The 11,867-nt window shown below is 41.4% G+C and overlaps 1 long non-coding RNA gene across 1 annotated transcript; it reads right to left on the bottom strand.

The window, feature by feature from the left end:
* Positions 1-565: 565 nt before the first annotated feature.
* Positions 566-11,267, bottom strand: LOC116663776. The gene is made up of 4 exons (XR_004320105.1): positions 11,135-11,267; positions 10,663-10,959; positions 2,192-2,283; positions 566-1,058 (listed from the first exon to the last, which is right to left on the bottom strand). It is a non-coding gene; the product is annotated as an uncharacterized LOC116663776 (long non-coding RNA).
* Positions 11,268-11,867: the final 600 nt, after the last annotated feature.

The following is an 11,867-nucleotide window of genomic DNA, read 5'->3' as shown; positions in this document are numbered from 1 at the left end:
TCTGTGAGATTTCAGGGTCAGACCCTAGTCTCTCCTGTGAGATAAAGGTCTTTGCGACATAAAACTGTCTGGATTGATGCAAATGCTGCTCTCCATTGTGACAGAGTATTATTTTAGTCATAAGAATGTACTTAATTGCTGTCTTGAGGTCAGAGCCATAGCAATTCTTCCAAAGATAAAGCCTATAGAATAAAATAAAGATATTTTTAAAGTTTGGGGGAATGTATGACATCATGCCTTTTTAACTTAAATCATTTTTTGGTTGACCAATGAATATCACATATGCTGCCTAGATTAACTGAGGTAGTCTTAGAGAAAAAATAATGTCCAACATGTTACACGAAGTATATCGGGTATGTATGTATGTGTGTGTGTGTGTATATTTGCTTCTTAGGCTCAGTTTATCACAGGTGTCCCAGTCCTTTTATAAGTACTAAATCTATAACTATTATGCTTTCTTTTCTAAAAGTAACCACATCAAAACACAACCCATTGTACGTTTTGTAATTTCAAGTGCTTAACAAATGCTAAGTGACTTCATTACCAAGAATAATGACATATACAAATTTCAGGTTAATAATCATTCCATCTAACGTTCTTTAATTTAAGATCAACAGAGACAATTACAGGTTCTTTTTCAGTAATAATGTCCTTTATTTCCATGGTCTTATAAGGAGTGTAAAAAGGAAAAATATTTGTCAACATGCTATTTAAGTTGGAATGATATTTAGTTTCTTAAAACTATACACAAGCCAGATTCTTGAAGCAAAAAGTACTTCTTTGTGCCTCTTGTTAAATTTAAGTCAGTGGTCCAATATTTCTGTGCTTAGTCAAAGAAGACTTTCTTTTCCTCCTGATTATCTACCTCTGTATCCTGAGTTTTAAGTGCTGTATCTTTGAAGTCATTTTCACATTCTGACTTCAGGCTCTCAGACATGAATTTCACAGATGCTGTTCCTCTTGTTTACTGATTTGATGCGTGACCCCTAGAACTTACGGTCTTGGGAGAACTGCCAGGTAAGATCCGATCAACTTGCAGCTCACTTTCAGTGAGGAACCTAAAAAACATTTAGAAATAGAATACCTTAAAAGCAAGGTGATTTTTCCCCCGTTTCCTGAATGTAATATTCTAAACACGCTGATGGCAAATTTCGCAGAACTAAGTGACACTAACCACAAAGTCCCTTTATTTTTCTATTACCAATTTATTGAGAATTAACATATATAAAAAGATTAAATGACTTCAACATTTGATTGCCAGCTTGCTGTTAGATGTAAATGATATTGTTCTGAAAACGACTCTCCAGGGCTGAAAACTATTCATATTGAAACAAGGGTATTGAGTCTTCAGTGATCAAAGGGGACCAATACAAACATCTTTGGTGAGTGCCATTTTCGTAAGGAAGTAAATTTTAAATAAAAATATTCTGCTTACATTTGGATACTAGCTTTAACTCTGTTCAAGTATTCATAAATATGTCTTATTAATTACCACTGTAACTGTATTTTCCAAAGGATTTCTCCTACACTCTATCCAGGTACCCAACGCAGTGACCATGGCTTTCTCACTCATCAGCCCATGCACTTCATCAACTTACTTCGGCACATTCATAAGCAATGTTAAGAGGAACACAAATAAAATGTAGCGGACCTGGCATTTTAACACATTCTGCCCAGTCTTGGCAAATTAACAGAATTATGAATATAAAGTTAAAGCAATCACTCTCGTGGCAGTGACGGTCGTAAGTAAATAGAAATGGCCCATCAGCTGCTGACTGTTGTGTCTCTTATTTACTGTTTTGAACTTCCTGCTTTTGAAAGAGATTTGTCATTAAAATCTGCTGCTTTAATTAGTGTATTGGGGAAGCCACACAAGGGAGGGAAGCTAAATTACCTAATTACCTGAATTACACTAATTATCTCCACGTGGTAAAGCTCCTTCCTCTCTGCAAAATTTAAAGCCCTCTCCTCTCAAATTAGGAGTGTCTTTCCACTCCCAATCCTGGTAAAGGGGAATCTAGTCCACTTTGTGGTTATTCTCTCTCCATTTTGACCTCTAGAGGGCGAGCCTTCCTAATTTTAAAAGGATCTGATTCTAAAAGGAAAAAGCTGAGAAACTAACCAAGCCTCAGAATTGGAAAATAATCACTCATAAAGGCAATAACAGGAGAAAAAGCTGCTTTCAAGTTACCTGTGACCCAGCAACCACCCGAGTCTTTGTTCTTCACACAATGCCCTCTCTTTTCATTCCCGCATTCATAATGGTTGACCCACTTTAACTGCCTTGAGATAAAGAAAAAAATTACATAATCTCCTAAAAAACCCTTTCAGCTTTATAAATCCTACCTGCTTCATTGTGCCATTTTGTTTCTGTTTCCACAGGTTAAAATACTGACATGTTAGGTTTCCCACCTCTATTTTCCTCTTCCTGGGCTTCGTTTGTTTAGTGTGGTATTGTTTTTAAGAGAAGAAACATGCCACTTCGTACATGATAAAGATGGCCTTAGATTGTGGATTCATGGAATATATCTTACCTGTCCTTTATAAAGTAAAGTTTCCAAATAAACTTATGGTTACCAGGGAGGAAAGGGGGCGGGAAGGGATAAACTGGGAATTTGAGATTTGCAGATACTAACAACTACATACAAAATAGATTAACAAGTTTCTTCAGTATGGCACAGGGAACTATATTCGGTATCTTGTAGTAACCTATAATAAAAAAAGATATGAAAAGGAATATATGTATGTATATATATGACTGAAATATTATGCTGTACACCAGAAATTGAAACATTGTAACTGACTATATTTCAATTTATTAAAAAAAGGAATGATAATGTTTTGAGAGATCTGAAATAGAGAAAATTTAAATACATCATCTACAAATCAAAAAAATATTATTTACAGAATGATTGACGGTTATTTCGCATAAGCAAAATTTTAACTGGGGAAGTTTTATTGTATTTTAGAGAATCACTGTGACAATTATAATATCCTAATACTAAAAGATTATGTTTAAGTATTGAACGTTGAGATATTTTTAAAATTTCATTCTACGTTTAATATTTTCTCCTAAGTTTCTCCTGACAGAAGTACTGCATCATTTAAGATAAGATTTTGTTAATCAGTACATTTTTCCCCATGAACAATTCAAACCTAATTTGGAAAAAAATAAAGCAATGCATACAGGTTTAAAAAGCAAAAAATAAATAAATAAAATGTTCATCTAAGATTTCCTTGTTAATCCACCCACATTCTATAATTCCACCACTAGGTTCCCTATAAAAACAAGGACCAATGTTTATTTATCGAACACTTTCTATGTGCTAGGCAATTTACCTGAATTTTATCATTTAATCCTTAGAACAACTCAAAGATATGTTATTACCCACTTTACAAGTAAGGAACCCAAAGCTCAGAGACAGTAAGTAACTTGCCCAACATCACTCAGTAGGTTTCACTAGAATTCGAACCACTTCCGTCTAACACAGGGTCAATTTTCCCATCCACAGCTGCCGCATCAACCTGGGAAGACTGCCCTGAAATGCCTCCAAACCTGCAAGCTTTTAAGTTCTCCTTTCTTTCAACAGCAGTAAAGAGACCTTAAAGAAATCTTGGGAAAAACAAGGAATTTATTTTCTCAGTGTTCCCCCTGGCAAAACTGACTCAATATGGCTTAGAAAAATTCCAAATCCGGATTTCATACCATACTGTAGTGTTCACATTTAAGCTAGCCAGACAGCCTCGATCAAAACTTTAGCTCTTCCCTTAACTAGCTGAAATCCTTCTAACACATGGTTTAATCTCCCTGGGCCTCAGTTTCCTCATCTGGAAACTGGATAATAGTGTAGACTTCACAAGTGAGGCTTAAATAAACAGCTCTATGTGATGGACTCACACCAACACCTAGTCAATAGTCAGTAAGTGCCAATTCTAATCGTTTTTCTTGAGGTCAGAGGAGAGAGAGGTTTAATAATGGGAAATATGAGAGAGGATCGCCAACCTGAAAATAAATGAATAAATAAAAGGATGTGCACGTCATTTAAACTTAACAGATAAGATTTTTTTTTAAGTCCCATGTAAATAGGCCCGTTTGGTTTTGGTTTCTGTTTGTTTTGTTTGGGTGATACAGCTTCCGTGGGTACATAGGAGGTTTTTCTGGGTGAGAAAAAAAAGTTTACCTAGTTTAACAGGTTATGTGCATATTTCACTCCAAATGCCGAGCTCCACCCCTGCCCCCACACAGCGAAACTGAAATGCCTTATTTCCTTAAGAAGACTTCAGACACCAAAGCCATCTGTGCAGAAAAACTAAGAAATCGATTACGCCAATCTCACTTCCTTTCTATCAGGTGTTTCACAGAATTCACTGTTCCATCTCAGTATCCCAACCCTGTCAGTCACTTTGTGTTGCCTTCGGTCCTCAACAGCTCGGTCTGAACTTCAGAGTAGAGCCTCTCCTTCGGAAATAATGTCGTGCATCTTCAGTTCAGGGATACCTCCTAGGAAATGTACCGGCCATGGGCGATGAATCCACAGCACGTCTGTTGCATGAACTCTTCAGCCTCCACTCACTTGCCTTTCAATTTCCTTTATATTGAAAGCACTCAACCAGTAAAACAAGACGTCAAATGTGGTAAACTCTACCACCTGCTGGGAGCAGTCGGTGGAGAAGGCACAGTCAGTGGGTCCACTGAAGGATCAAGGACCTTAGGCTTTGCTTTTTGGTTTCTATCTGCTTGTACGATTATTGCTCTGGATAGCAGCACATTCATCTTTGGCAACGTGGCGGGGGAGGTTTTCTATGTGAAACTCTAAGCTCCTTTTTAGTGAAAAGAGCTTCTTGTTATAGGAGGAGCTACATGCTTTATATATAATCGATTTGATTAATCTGGCTACAAATCCATGAAGCGATCAACACCACCTTTAACCCAGTGCATGGCAGCCTTTTATCTATACCCCTAACTATTTCTAAAATGATCCTGTCATATTAACACTCATATAAATTTGTTTTCTTTCAACCTATTGCAGGTTTCTCAGCCTTGTCTCTATTGACATGTTGGACCCAATAATTCTCTGTTGTAGGGGACTGTCCTGTGCCCTGCAGGGTGTTTCGAAGCATCCCTGGCCTCTACCCACTAGACGCCATCAGCAAACCTCTCTCTGTTGTAACCACCAAAAATGTCTCCAGACATTGTTAAACATCCCTCGGGGGCAAAATCATCCCTGTTAAGAATTGCCGGTCAACTAACATTGTCCAATAGCACTAGGTGTTTGATTTTCATTTTGAATATTAATAGTAATTATTGAGGCTTTATTTTTTTTCCCCTGATTTTGGACTTTGCTTTTCTCTGCCAGCGGATGCAAAAGCATTCTATAAATATCAAAGATCCTTAAGTCGGCATTGTTGAGTTGTGAAAACCATAATCAAACAGCTGTGTGATGGTCCAGGACATTGACAGTGAAAGTAAGCGCCAGCATCGTGTAGGCACCTGCTCTATGGTTCAGCCTGTTGTGCTGGCTTCTGTGATCCGATCCTAGCAGTCTTCCTGTGGATGCTCCCTCCAAAATGCCTGCATGAGGCAGGGCCCACAGGAGCCTCAAAACAAAGGCAAGCAGTTGCCTAACTATGAATGATGCCATATCCATGCACAGCAGGTGTGACCCGGGCCCCAGGAAGCAGTGAATTGGACAATACTGCCTCTATGTCACCTGACTGCTGAGGAAGTAAAAACAACCTGGTTATTCAAAGCACAGATATCTGTGGCACTGGGGCCAGCCCTCCATCAGGTTCTGAAGTATGCGCGGGTCACCTGGGTCACATGCTTCGTCTTTCAGCATCCTCCCTCATCACAAGTCCAACCTGTCTCCTGCCCCAGAGGAGCTTCTGGGGCATCCTCCACCTGGGTTTCCTGGACTAAAACATCTTTTCATTTAAATGTTCCTTCCTGGAGTCATGTGCAGCTGATCCCACAATCTGATCTGCAGTTATCTAGATCCAAGTGTCTAAACTGGCAGCCCATGGGTCAGGTCTACCCCAGGAAACATACATCCCTTTAGCTAGCAAGGTGTTTTTTAAACTTTTTGGTCTAACTGCCAGCATGTATAAACCTGGAAATTTTCTCTAAAAATTCCAGATTTCCAACTGCTCTTGAAGACCTTGCCTGTGACACCACCGGCACCCAGCAGTCACCTGTGGCCACAGAGCCATGCAGCCTGTTTAGACAGACCGGATCACATGCTCCCTGGACCATCCCCGGGCCTGCTTCCCTCAGTTATTTGTGTCACCTGCCTCACCCCCATAGGCATCTGAGTAGGTCATCCCCTCGTTCGAATCCCAGAGATTCACGTGCTGAAATTGTAATTATTTCCGGAAAACAGAATCAGCAAGACTGATGGAGGATGTAATAAAATTTAAAACAACCACGTTTTAATGCTATTCATGCCCTTTTCCTAGACACCATTGTTTCCTAACAGACAATCATCAAGTGCCTCTTACCAAGCACCATTTTCGGTGCTGCAGCCCATTGCCAGTCACAGTTGGAAGCACTTGACAAGAAATATCTCATTGAATTCTCACAAGGGACATTTGAAGTAGGTACAACTATTATCCTCCGATGGGAGAGAAGGAAACTGAGGTACAGATGGGTTAAGAAATGTGTTCTAATGTCAGGATCCATATGGGGAAGAACCCAAGTGGTCTGACTCTCGACTCCAGGCCAAGCTTGCCTTGGCTCTTTACTGCCTCTCAAATCGTGAATTTCCACAGTAACTCAGAAGCAATCGTTATTACTATCCCACCTTTACAGATGAAGGAGTTGGAGATCAGAGAAGTTAAGGCGCTCTCCTGAAAAGAGTTGTCCAAGTGCTTCAAAGGAGAGACCAGCTACTGTCTACACCAGCTTCTCAGAGTCAGCCCCAAGCAGCAGTGCTGGGTTTTCAGGACCACGGACCACCCAGGGCTGCAGGCCTTTCCCCCTCAGACCTTAACCAAAGGAGGCTCGAAGGGCGGTCTGCTCTGCTCTGCTCTGCTCCAGCCCCCAGGCCCTGTGCGGGATCAGCACAGGCATCCAGCAAAGCCTTCCAGATCGGCCACACCGCCCAAAGGGCTGGACCCGTCCAGCAGGGCCGATGCCAAGTCCGCTGAACTTGCTGTGCCCTGCAGGGCGGTTGCTGCTGTGCCGAGGTCAAGAGGAAGTAGCAGAAGTGGGAGCGGAGAGCAGGGGTGGAAGCTGGGACAGCTGGGGGAAAACTGAAGCCAAAGTCACAAAGGAATCCACCCTGCGTATACAGAAAGAAAAAAACCTAAAGGATTCCGGAAGCAGCAACATCTCTTCTTCAGTCTGACCAAATCTTTAGCCCAGTCTCAGTTCCCACGGAGTATCGCACACACAGGCTTAAATGAGCCTGTCTTGTACAACACAAGAACTTGCTCCATTTTAAAATACACAGCGGGGCAGCGGAGAAAGTCCTAGTTGTCCCAACAGACACATCTTCAGCCAAAGCCTGGGGATTATCCTTGGTCCCCCTCTCCCTTTCACTTCCCATGTTCTATTCTTGTAGGTCCAGTCCCCTCTTCTCCAAACCTTCTCCCACACTCATCCTCCTCTCTCCATCTCAGCTGCTAAAACCCTTGGCCAGCGCACAGGCATCTCTCACCTGGATTGTTGCCTTGGCCCCCTCATGCTTTCCTTTTCATGCCCCCTTGTCATTTTCACCCCTCCAATCCATCTTCCAAACAGCAAAACATAAATCTGATCGCATCATTCCAACGTGCAAAACCGTCCGACACATTTAAAGTCGAACTTCTTGCCATCCTAGAAAAGCCAGCCTCTCCATCTTCACCTCCGACGATCTCTCTCGTTTGCTGTCTAACACTGGGAATCCTAAACTGCTTTGCTCCCCAGACACATCAAATTCATTTCACTTGCATACACTCTGCCCAAAGAGAGTAGCAACTCTCTTTTCTTACATTTTCCCATTGCTATTTCCTCACTTCCTTCAAGTTTCTTTTCTGATGTACACGCTTTCTGACCATCTTTTCTAAAACAGCCTCATTCACTGTCTCCCCCTTCCCAGGTGTCTCTGTGTCCTCACAGCACTTGATCTTTTTTTTACCTCTTTTTTTTTTAGCACTTAGCACAGTCTGAAATTGTCTAATACATGTATCTGCTTTTTTTTTTTTTCTTGAGTCTCCCTTCACTAAAATATAACCTCTGAGAACATCTACCTGGTCTGTCTTGTCCAGGGCTGTGTCTTCAGAACAAAGAACCATGCCTGGCACACAGGAGTTGCTCAATAAATTTTTGTTGAATGAGAGAACAGAGTTATAAACTCACCACCACAGTTCTAGCTTTGGAGAGAGAACAAGAGAGGAAGAAGACAAAGAGAAATTAGAAAGAGGACAGGGAACCCAGTCACGTTTTTAAGGGCCTCCCAAGGGCACACAAGAGCACAGTGCCTCACATGTACTGAGTCCCCAACAAATGGTGGCTGTATTTGTTGATCCTATTATCCACTGATTTCCACACTTAAATGAACTTCCTGCTTTCATGGGTCCTGTGAGGTAGACATTAGTGTCCCCAGTTTAGAGAAAAGGCCGCTGAGGCTGAGAGATGTTAAGTCAAATGGGCCAGTCAAACAGCTAGAGAGTGGCGGCACTGACTCTGAAGCCAGAGATGGTTTCCCTCCCACCTGTTTATGACTTTGACCATCATTTCTGAGATTCATGGCCGTGACCTTATATCCCTGCACTTTCTCTTTTTTAAACAATGAGGGCTGAAAAGAACTTGTCTCCTAAATCCTAAATCCTAAATGTGACAAGGTAAGAGATAACACTCAAATAGTGTTTTCAACATCTTGGAAGAGGAGCAGCCGAGGATGACAAAGTGCCTCTTGATTATCTGGGATGCCAGAACCAACTGTGTCCGCGTGGATAAGGTGAGGGCAACCGTGCAACTATGGCAGGTCTGATGTGCTTGTTTCTGTTCCTATCCATCCAGCTTAGCCTCTGGATCTGTGGTCTCTTGTAAGCCATTTACTAGGATCCGAGTTTTCCCCATCAATTGTGTTGTCTGACTTTGCAAACAGAACATAATGCAGTTAGACAGAATAATCACAAACCTATTCATAAACTGACTTGCTCCATTTGAATATCTTTATCAAGAATCAGTTTCCAAAGGAATCAATGCTTGATTTCTTTTTAAGAATAAAAATAGCATGCTGGGGGTACTATTTACCATAGCCAAGACATAGAAACAACCTAAATGTCCATTGACAGATGGCTGGATAAAGAAGATGTGGTATGTTTATATAATGGAATACTACTCGGCCATAAAAAAGAATAAGATAATGCCATTTGCAGCAACATGGATGGACCTGGAGATAATCATATTAAATGGAGCAAGTCAGACAAATATCATATGATATCACTTATATGTGGAATCTAAAAAAAAATACAAATTTTATATATAAACCAGAATTAGACTCACAGACATAGAAAACAAACTATGGTTACCAAAGGTAAAGGAAGGGAGGGATAAATTGGGAGTCTGGGATTAACAGATACACACTACTATATATAAAATAGATAAACAACAAGGACCTACTGTATAGCACAGGGAATTACATTCAATTTCTTGTAATGCGCTATAATGGAAAGTTATCTAAAAATATATACATATATATGTACATGTGTAACTGAATTACTTTGCTGTACACTTGAAACTAACAGTGTAAATAACTGCACTTCAATAAAAAATAAAAATTAAAAAAATAGCAGGCTGGGAATGGAAAATGGTACAGCCACTCTGAAGACACAATTGGGCAGTTTCTTTAAAAAACTAAATGCATACTTACCAGATGGCCCAGCAATTGCATTTATCCCAGAAAAGTGAAAATATGTGCGCACACAAACCTGTATACAATTGCTCACAGCAGCCGTGATTGAAATAGCCAGCAGACTGTGGCACATTCATGCCAGGGAATAGTGCTGAGTAATACAAAGGAATGAACTGTTGATGCACTCGACAACTTGGATGGATGGCAAGGGTATTATGCTGAGGGCAAAGAGCCTATCCCCAAAGGTCACATACTCTATGATTCCACTAATATATCCCCAAAATGACAAAAAAATAGAAATGGAAAACAGATTAGTGATTGCCAGGGTTTGGTTGTGGTGGAGGAGGGGCAGGTAGCAAGAGGAAAATCTCTGCGGTGTTGGAATATTTCTGTCTAGACAGTGGGGGCAGTTACACAAATCTACACATGTCATAAAATCACAGAGAACTATGCACACACATTGTACCAATGTCTATTTCCCGGAGGGTGTTTCTCCCTTGATGCCATAGTGCCTTGTGCACATACAGAAAACACTATTCTCTCTAAAATCAGACATTCTAATAGAAACAATTAAGATAAACCTTGTTCCTGAGGTAGTCCCAGGAAACTCCTTTGAGTTCCAGGTCAATCCCAAATCACAGTTCTTTACAGCTGGATGGAAAGATAACTAAATTTTGAGGGTCCTTCTATTGGTTTGAAACCTCAGGAGCTTCCCAGGTGAACTCTGAAACTGGCCCCTGTACAAGGAGGATAACGAGAGACGGAAAAAAGAGGCATCTCCTCCAGATTGGTAAGTGGCAGTGTTACTAAGCAAGGAACTTACATAGAAGGCTTGTCCTGGGCAGCTGCGAGATGAATGGATCTCTGCATCTTGAGTTTAGATGGAGACTTTACCTGGTTCAGTCATGTATTCAGTCCAGACGGTCCCAACACCTTACTCTCTCAAGGCTGTGACCTTGAAAATGGCTCCCACTGTGGGAACAGTGGGCAAAGCGTACATTCCAAGGACGGGGTTGAGGGGTGGGGAGCCTCTACTTGGCCGTGTCCAGCTCGCAGGTAAAGCAGTGGTCACGTCGTCTCAACTTCCTCCAACACCTTCCATACAGGTTTCAACTCGATTCTGGAAGCAATGATTGAAAATATATTTATTCAAGGATGGTGCTTTCCCCTGTATTTTCCTGACTTAAATAAATAAATTCAGCCTCGATGTCTATTTCCTTCTGTGGTTTAGTCGGCCGTGGCATGGGGGCCGGCAGGTGATGTAAATATGTCAAATAGGAAGTAGTGAGACTTACAGTGAACAGAGGAGGGCACCTCATTCAAAGTCATTCAAATTCAAATATAAAAAGGAAGAAAAACCACACACATTATCCCAGCCCAACAAATTTGCAACCTCTGGTTAGACCATCCCGGCCCACAGCAGCAGAGTGACTGCTCCCCTCTGTAAACAGTCCCACAGGTGCACAGTCACGGAGGTGGAGACCAGGCTTGTTTGTTTTCTTTTGAAGCAGTCATCATGAGGAAGTGGGGAACGTGTTGCCATGAAATACTAAGGGTTCCTCCCAAAGACACCCACCTGTTGAACTGTTTACTTTCCAAAGAGTTTGGCATGGAACACCAAGGTGTCACTGATGCAATGAAACAGAATGTAACTCTTACAGCTAGTAGGTTGGGCACATTAGGGTGCAAAAGGCTGCCACAAAGTATTCCTGAGTATTCTGCTCCCTCCCAGTCACAGTCATCCAAAGTGGGCCATTGGTAACATTTGTATCGTCCTGGAGAAATCGGGAGGAAAGCAGAAGAAAAGTTGCAACAATAATCAGGAGTTCCTAAAATCTTGCTTACTGTTGAATTTCTGTGGAGCACCATCATTCTAAGTTCCAAGAATCACTAAATCTGTTAGACTTAGCTGCAGATACCCATCCCACGTGTCCATTCCCCCATCTTCGAGCAAAATCATTCTCAATCTAGTAATGCAGGCTGGAAATCTGGAAGCTGCCATTGTGTGAAATTCAGAAGCTCATTTGA

Source organism: Camelus ferus, chromosome 5 (assembly GCF_009834535.1).
Source record: "Camelus ferus isolate YT-003-E chromosome 5, BCGSAC_Cfer_1.0, whole genome shotgun sequence".
Taxonomy (NCBI): domain Eukaryota; kingdom Metazoa; phylum Chordata; class Mammalia; order Artiodactyla; family Camelidae; genus Camelus; species Camelus ferus.
The sequence above is the reverse complement of the archived record's forward strand: the minus strand, read 5'-3'. Positions and strand labels throughout refer to the sequence as shown.